Consider the following 7,500-nt stretch of genomic DNA (forward strand, 5'->3'; position numbering starts at 1 on the left):
TTCCTCCAGCTGGGACTTTCTTTATTGTAAGGTTTGTGTTTTAGTCCACAGCCAGGATATATGCACGAGTGTGGCATCGTCTTCTATTTATTAAACGTGGTAAAATTTAAATCAGAAGTGGTTAATTTCTAGTTGTAGCGCAAGCTGTCTTTTTGAGTTTTCCGCCTTCCGGACTCACGTGTATTTGTTTCCATCAACAAAGTCCCAGCTGGAGGAAGTGACGTCGACGGATGTTTAGCAGCAGAAAAGCTAATCGTCTCGTGTGTTGTTACTAATAAACTCCTGGGGACTATGTACAAAGTTTCAAATTCATCTTTTTGTGAGTACAAACCACATTTGTTATACTGTAGAAGTTTGGTGTCATGACATGTCATTTTTGTGGGGAAAGTTTGGAGACGGTGCCCAGGATCCATATGCGCTTGAGTCAAGCTATCCGAAATAAACATCGAATAACACGGCAACTCTGTTGATGTAAGCCTGCGGCAGAAAACACTTCGGGTGTAAAGGTGGATGGGTGTCACGGTTCAAATGGCATTAGGGTGATTCTACTCCGAACCATCGCTTTAATAGCTCCTAGTCCTAGCTGTGCATTCTGTGGGAATACAACTTGCTTTTAATCTGTACAAGGCAAAGATTGGGCCCAGATATAAACATTTAGCCAATAGCCAATAATGATGTTGTTTCTGACCTGAGGTGGACACAGTGAAGAACAACTAACTAACTCACTGTCAGACTGGGAAGGTTGAAACAGAGGTGCACTTCCCTCTTCGATGTAAAAGGTATGAGCACATAAGACTTGGTAACACTTTATTTTAGGGATACATCTATTAGCACTAATACATACAATGTTAATGCCTGCATAAGTAACTTGTAAGGCATGTACTAAACAAACGCTAAGGCCTACTAGGTCCTTACTAAGGTTAAATTGGTAATAAATCCCTTATTGTGCATGAACACAACATTTGGAACACATGCCTAACAAATGTTTGATTTTGCTTAGTACATGCCATACAAGTTATTTATACAGGGACATTGTATGTATTAGTGCTAATAGATGTATCCCTAAAATAAAGTGTTACCTAAGACTTTTTAGTAGTTTTGAAGCCTGTCATCCAGGTTTTGGCACCCTGAAGACTAGCAGAAAGCTTGCCATTCTCTCAGGAGAAGGACCTTCAGCCCCTTTTTCTGCAAAGTTTGTATCACAGTGTCATATGCTGAGGAAATCCATCTTGGAATAACATTATTGGGTAACACTATATTTTAGGGATACATCTATTAGCACTAACCCAAGCAGCAAATTAACGTGCCCAACACGTTTTTTTAACGTTTATTTTTGGTGAGTGACACGTTCAGAATTGGTTCAGAATAGGTTCAGAATTGCGTTCAGATATGGTTAATTTGTAGGTTCCCGATTACGTGCTCAGCACGTTCTGAAAGGGTTGTTTTTTGGTGTCCAACACGTTCTCTAAACGTTTCAAAATGGTGTCAAACAACACGTTCAGAAAAACACGTCCACGGACGTACAAATAAGGTGTACATTTGGGTTTTATTACGTGTTCAACACCTATTTTTGACACCAAAAATAAAACCTGCCGCAGCGCCATATGGGCTTGCTTTTTCTGTTAGGGGCTTAAAATTTGGCCTATGCTTTATCCTATAGCATTTATATGGCCATTACCATTATTACTACTGTTATTATTATAGCCTTAGTTAGCCTAGTTATGCAAAAGAAGAAAAGCATATGTGTAACGCATTTATTTATTTATTTATTTATTTTAAAAAACAAGCTGCCACTTGGACTTGGGCTGGAGTGCAGTCTGTGTCTGGGCTTTCTGTTGTCAATGTTGAAGAGGACGCTTGCGTTGGCTTCACCTGAAACATGAAAAGAAGAACTTATTCAACAAGTGATGCTCATGACAAATATCATAATGGGCCGCAGCTGCATGAGCCCACTCTAAAAATCATGCTTTGCTGGTCGCGAGGATTTCACTGTAATGTCCGTTGGGTTCAAGGGACTTGTGTATGAAATATGAAACAAAATCTTATCAACATACTTCTATGTCTTCTCACCATATTAATAAAATAATCCAGAGGTGGCACCTGTAGTAATCTTAAATGATAGTCTAGTACAATACAATGTTCGTAACGGTAGGCTAGAAGTATGGAAACCACGTTTCATTACAGTCTAAAGCCCCCATTGTTTCTAATGAGCAAATGTTATTAGCGAAATGCTAATACAACTCACCGGAGTTTCACGTTTGAAGTTTCACGTCGTCGATCCAGAAAGAGAAATTGTCAAAAGGAGGGTTGATGGTTGGTAGTAAACAGGATGCGGGTAAGGTCAAAGAAGGTGAAAATATGAAAGATGAAGGATAAAATAGTCAAAGTTTACGGAGAAATCAAGAGGGTGAAGGTCTGTCGGGTCAGGCAAAAGAAGTGAATTTCCAGTTAATCAGAGCGTCGCCTAGCAACCGGCCAACCGCGAGCTGCACAGCTGCATCCAGTTCAGACAAAAACAATTTGGACTTCGGTGCTAGATCAGTGTTTTAAGAAACGTGTCTTTTGACACTAAATCTGTATGTTCGAATTTAGTGTCAGATCAGTGTTTTAAAAACGTGTCTTTTGACACCAAATCTGTACTTTCAGATTTCGTGTCAAATCAGTGTTTTAAAAAACGTGTCTTTTGACACCAAAACTGCATGTTTGAATTTGGTGTCAGATCAGTGTTTTAAGAAACGTGTCTTTTGACACCAAATTTGTACGTTCAGATTTCGTGTCAGATGCGTTGGTATTTTCAGGTGTCATTTGACACTAAACCTAAACGTGTATTGAACGTTTTTAAAAGGTGTTTTTGCAAACGTGTCAAAGAAACGTTCCAAAAACGTGTTTGACACGTTGGTTTTATTCAACACCTAAATGACACCGTTAAAAAACGTGTCAAATGGTTCAGAAAACGTGTTTTGCTGCTTGGGAATACATACAATGCTAATGCCTGCATAAGTAACTTGTAAGGCATGTACTAAGCAAATGTTAAGGCCTACTAGGTCCTTACTAAGGTTAAATTGGTAATAAATCCCTTATTGTGCATGAACAAGACATTTGCGAATACACGTCTAACAAATGTTTGATTTTGCTTTGTACATGCCTTACAAGTTACTTATACAGGAACATTGTATGTATTAGTGCTAATACATGTATCCCTAAAATAAAGTGTTACCCATTATTGCAACTACTTGGCATGGCTATTGGCAAATTGCTTAGTTTGCTCTAATGTACAGATTGTCTAGACCTGGACAACTATTACATTTCCAGTCCCTACTGTATGTTCCCGTCATTGACGAAGCATACTGTACTGTATTGTTGGCTAGAATGTACTATGTACTGTATGTGTAACCCTATCTGTGGCTTCTTTCTTGGCTTTTTTTCTAATACTTTGAATGATTCCTCTCATGGTTTATATGACTGCTTTTGCAATATTATTGAAATTAATTTCATTGAATCGAACTGAGAAAGAGAGTGCAACTTGCAACAAGGAGCTGAGGTACGTTTCTGGAATTTGTTTGGTTAAGAAGATCTTGTGTGGGAAGCAGGGGCGTCAGCAGACCCAACACTATACAGGGGCACTAAAGGGCACCAAAAAGGAATGCATGCGAGCGTGCGGAGCGCGCGAGCAAAAAAAAAATTGGCCAATTATTTTTTTTAAAGAAAAAATAATCAAATCTATATGTAGGGCAATACAACTCACAGTAGCTAACTACATTGTCAGCTGAGTCTCACCTGTCAGTGTCATCTCTCAATGTCAACTCATCCTGCATCCCTTCTATCTGCTCCTCTCCTCCTCTGCACTCTGTTGCACTGAGTCTTGAAGTAACAAGAACATATTACAGTCTCCTGTCTGCATTTTCATGATCTATAACCTGTTTGCAGTTATTCCTAATTAATATGAATTGAATAGTCACATCACCTCTGCTCGTGCTCATCAACATCCATCTCTCCTTCACCTTCTCTTGCAAGCTATGATCAATTGGTGTGTGTGTGTGTGTGTGTGTGTGTGTGTGTGTGTGTGTGTGTGTGTGTGTGTGTGTGTGTGTGTGTGTGTGTGTGTGTGTGTGTGTGTGTGTGTGTGTGTGTGCCGATGCATGTTCACGTCAAGAGGGGGAGCCAGAGTATCAATATCACACACGGGCATTGCGTAGGCTATGTGTAATAGATGCATTCAATCGAATAGTTGGCTAGTTCACGGCATTATGTTTTGGTCTTAAAAGTAACCACCTGTAGGATGTTATCATGCCACCTTAATGTAGAATTATGTGCTTTTGTCTGTAAGACCACTCGAGCAGCAAACACCAGAATGAGAATCATTTCAGAATCGTTCACTTTCAACTCTGAGACCAACGTGTGCTTGGGCTGCATTAAGCCAGTCAGCCTCCAACTTGCCTGGACGACGGCTCATTCAAGCATGCGCTGGGCTATTTTTAAAAGCAACAGCATAGCCTACAAAACTGCTTTCTACGAGTGTTGTATTCCGTTATAGTGCGCTAGTAGCCTAGGCTATAACAGCGGGGTCATTGGTTGCAGGCAACTTTGTCAAGATGTCAAAAAATATGCCGATAGCTAGCAAAGCTGACAAGACAAGTTGGGGTAGTCCATCACGGCATCATAACCCCCTGAAAACACGAACGTAACGAATTGAGAAACAGCACAACATGGCAAATAGTTGGTGAAGCCGACATTTGTGATCTTTCTCCGATCAACAGGTCCTATATATGAGCGAACTGCCTGGCTACTGTAGGCTACTGTAGCATAACAGACGTGACCACATAACACCACTTCAGAGACGCCCCTTCGCGTTATTAGATGAAACATGTTCTACACAACACACATTTGATTGACATGCTATGCTTAGTTTACAGATGATAACAAAAATGACGCTTACTGTTTACTTCACTTCACACCGGCCGGAGTGAATGGTCGCTGTGTTGGTCAGGTTCGGTTCAAAAAGCCAACATTTTCATGTGCTGCCCAAATCTCTTGTTATCATGAAGAAAGACTCTTCCTAGGCTATGTCTATTCGTCACATTTCATTGCAGCGGTCATCCAATGAGGGGGGGCACCATGTAATTCACCACGTAATTCATTATTCAAATAGTCAATTTCTTCAGGGTGCCAAATAACTAGGTTATATTATAATCAATGTTTTAGTGTGTCTTCACTAGGATAACTAGTATGCCTGTCGTGTTTCTTAAAGATAGTGAAAACTCCTGCATGGCTCTGTATTAGCCAACAGGCAACTCTCCGGCTATGCTCCGAGTACGAAAGGCCGTGGCAAGTGCATTCTGATCAGGCTGCTGCATCCGTGGCAGACTTAAATTCTAACTTAAGTGTAGTATGCTATAGGCCTATTTTAAAAGAGAAAAAATAATGCAAGCATGTATTCTGTATATTAACAGATGATCCAGATTTAAATAATAAAAAATAAAGATATAAATAAATAAATTAATTAAAAAATCAGTGCCCATTATAGGCTGGCACCGCAGGTCCACACCAGGGCACGTGCCCGGGTAAAAATGCTCTAACGACGCCGATGGTGGGAAGGAGGAAGAGAGTGGGTGTTCCCATGAGAGCAGTGCCGGGTGCCAGACAGAAAACCATCTAGTGTCCCTCGGGAGAGACCGGGTGTGTGCGTGTGTGTATGTGTGTGCATGCAGTTGTGCACAGTGTGTGTGTGTGTGTGTGTGTGTGTGTGTGTGTGTGTGTGTGTGTGTGTGTGTGTGTGTGTGTGTGTGTGTGTGTGTGTGTGCTTGTGCCAACGTGTGTGCGTGCGTGCGTACAGTATGTGTATGCGTGCATGTATGCGTGCGTGCATGTGTGTATGTCAACAACCTGCTCTGATGTGTGTATAGCTGCAATGACAAAAACACCCCCTACCCTTGATCCATTTTTCTGTTTGGGCACACAGACTTGACATGACTTGACTTGAAGAGAAAAGTAAAGAGAGGGAAAGAAATACAAAAATGCAATGAAAAAAAAAAGTTCTGTGATACATTTCCGCCAACTGCAAAACACAAAACAGTATGTACAATAGACTCAGCTGTGTTTTACTATGTGGGAGATTTGTGTTTGTGTTCCTTTCTCTAAATCTGTGCTACTGTAATGTTCATCTCTTATACGTAGCATGCACTCTTTATCTCAGATACATGTTCCGTTAATTAACATCAATGTTCCGAAGATTTTTTGCTTTATTGACGGCATCACGCAAGCAATGTTTAAAAAGACACACAAGAACAGAGATAGCCGAGATCCCCCTGCAGTTCTGTATGAGTTCCTACATCAGGTTATTCTCACTACCAAAGTTTTTTTCTTATTCTTTCATTATTTTCCTTTCCATTCAAATGTCCTTCTAATAGAAAAGAAGATAAGCAGGAGGTATAGCTTTCTCCATACTGCTTTCTTGATATAGCTGTCTCAATATTGTATACCTTCACCTTGCCTTGATAACTAAACAGTATCCTTCAAAACTCTTCCCCTCTCCTCTCCTCTCCTCTCCTCTCCTCTCCTCTCCTCTCCTCTCCTCTCCTCTCCTCTCCTCTCCTCTCCTCTCCTCTCCTCTCCTCTCCTCTCCTCTCTTCTCACGCACACACACGCACGTACGCATACACAAACACACAAACACACACAGATGCTGTGGTGTTAGACATGTAGTGTTTTGGGGCTCACATATGTTCTACTACGGTACAGCACACTACTGGGTTTCAGTGATAGAAAAAAACCCCAGCTATCCTCGTCAGGCAGGCAGCGAGTTGGTTGGTGCCAACTTTTCCTCGTCAGCTAGCCAATCAGTGCTGGAGGACCAAGCCCTTGGGTAAGCGGCAATTAGGAATTGGTTTGTAGACAGACATACAATCACTGAGAATTATTCATAAAGCCAGCCACCACTTTGTTGTTGTTTTGTCCAGGCAACGACTGAGACTCTTATTTCGTGTTTCCTTTAATTCATATATTTATTTTCTAATCGTAAGATTTGCATACATTCTAATGAAGTCTCTCCAAGAAACAGATATCCAGACACATACATAATAAATGTAATCATATGCAGAGAGAGAGAGAGAGAGAGAGAGAGAGAGAGAGAGAGAGAGAGAGAGAGAGAAAGAGGGAGAAAGGAACAAACAGAAGGCCTGAATGAATAACTGAGCACTGTGTAAGCTCGTTGGGTTTAACCCTACATGAAATCAACATGTTTGTGCAGCAAGATTACATAAAACATGCATGAGGAACATTCGGCTGTAGACTGTTGTCTGTGACTGTGTCGAAATAGAAATAGAGAGAGAGTGGGTTGGCTACGGTGGGCAATGTAATGTTCTGTGATTTCATGCTGTTTACTTTTCTTCTTTATTCAAAAATAACAAAAATGAATAATGAGAGAGAGAGACAGAGACAGAGACAGACAGACAGACAGACAGAGAGACAGACATAGAGAGTCTCTGTGCAGAGTGTGTGTGT

At 40.9% G+C, this 7,500-nt stretch overlaps 1 pseudogene; it reads right to left on the reverse strand.

Annotated features, from left to right (window-relative positions):
• The window catches only part of LOC134448158 (cadherin-13-like), a 235,933-nt pseudogene that overhangs the window by 228,228 nt on the left and 205 nt on the right, over positions 1–7,500 (reverse strand).

This window comes from Engraulis encrasicolus, chromosome 4 (genome assembly GCF_034702125.1).
Source record: "Engraulis encrasicolus isolate BLACKSEA-1 chromosome 4, IST_EnEncr_1.0, whole genome shotgun sequence".
In the NCBI taxonomy this organism is placed as follows: domain Eukaryota; kingdom Metazoa; phylum Chordata; class Actinopteri; order Clupeiformes; family Engraulidae; genus Engraulis; species Engraulis encrasicolus.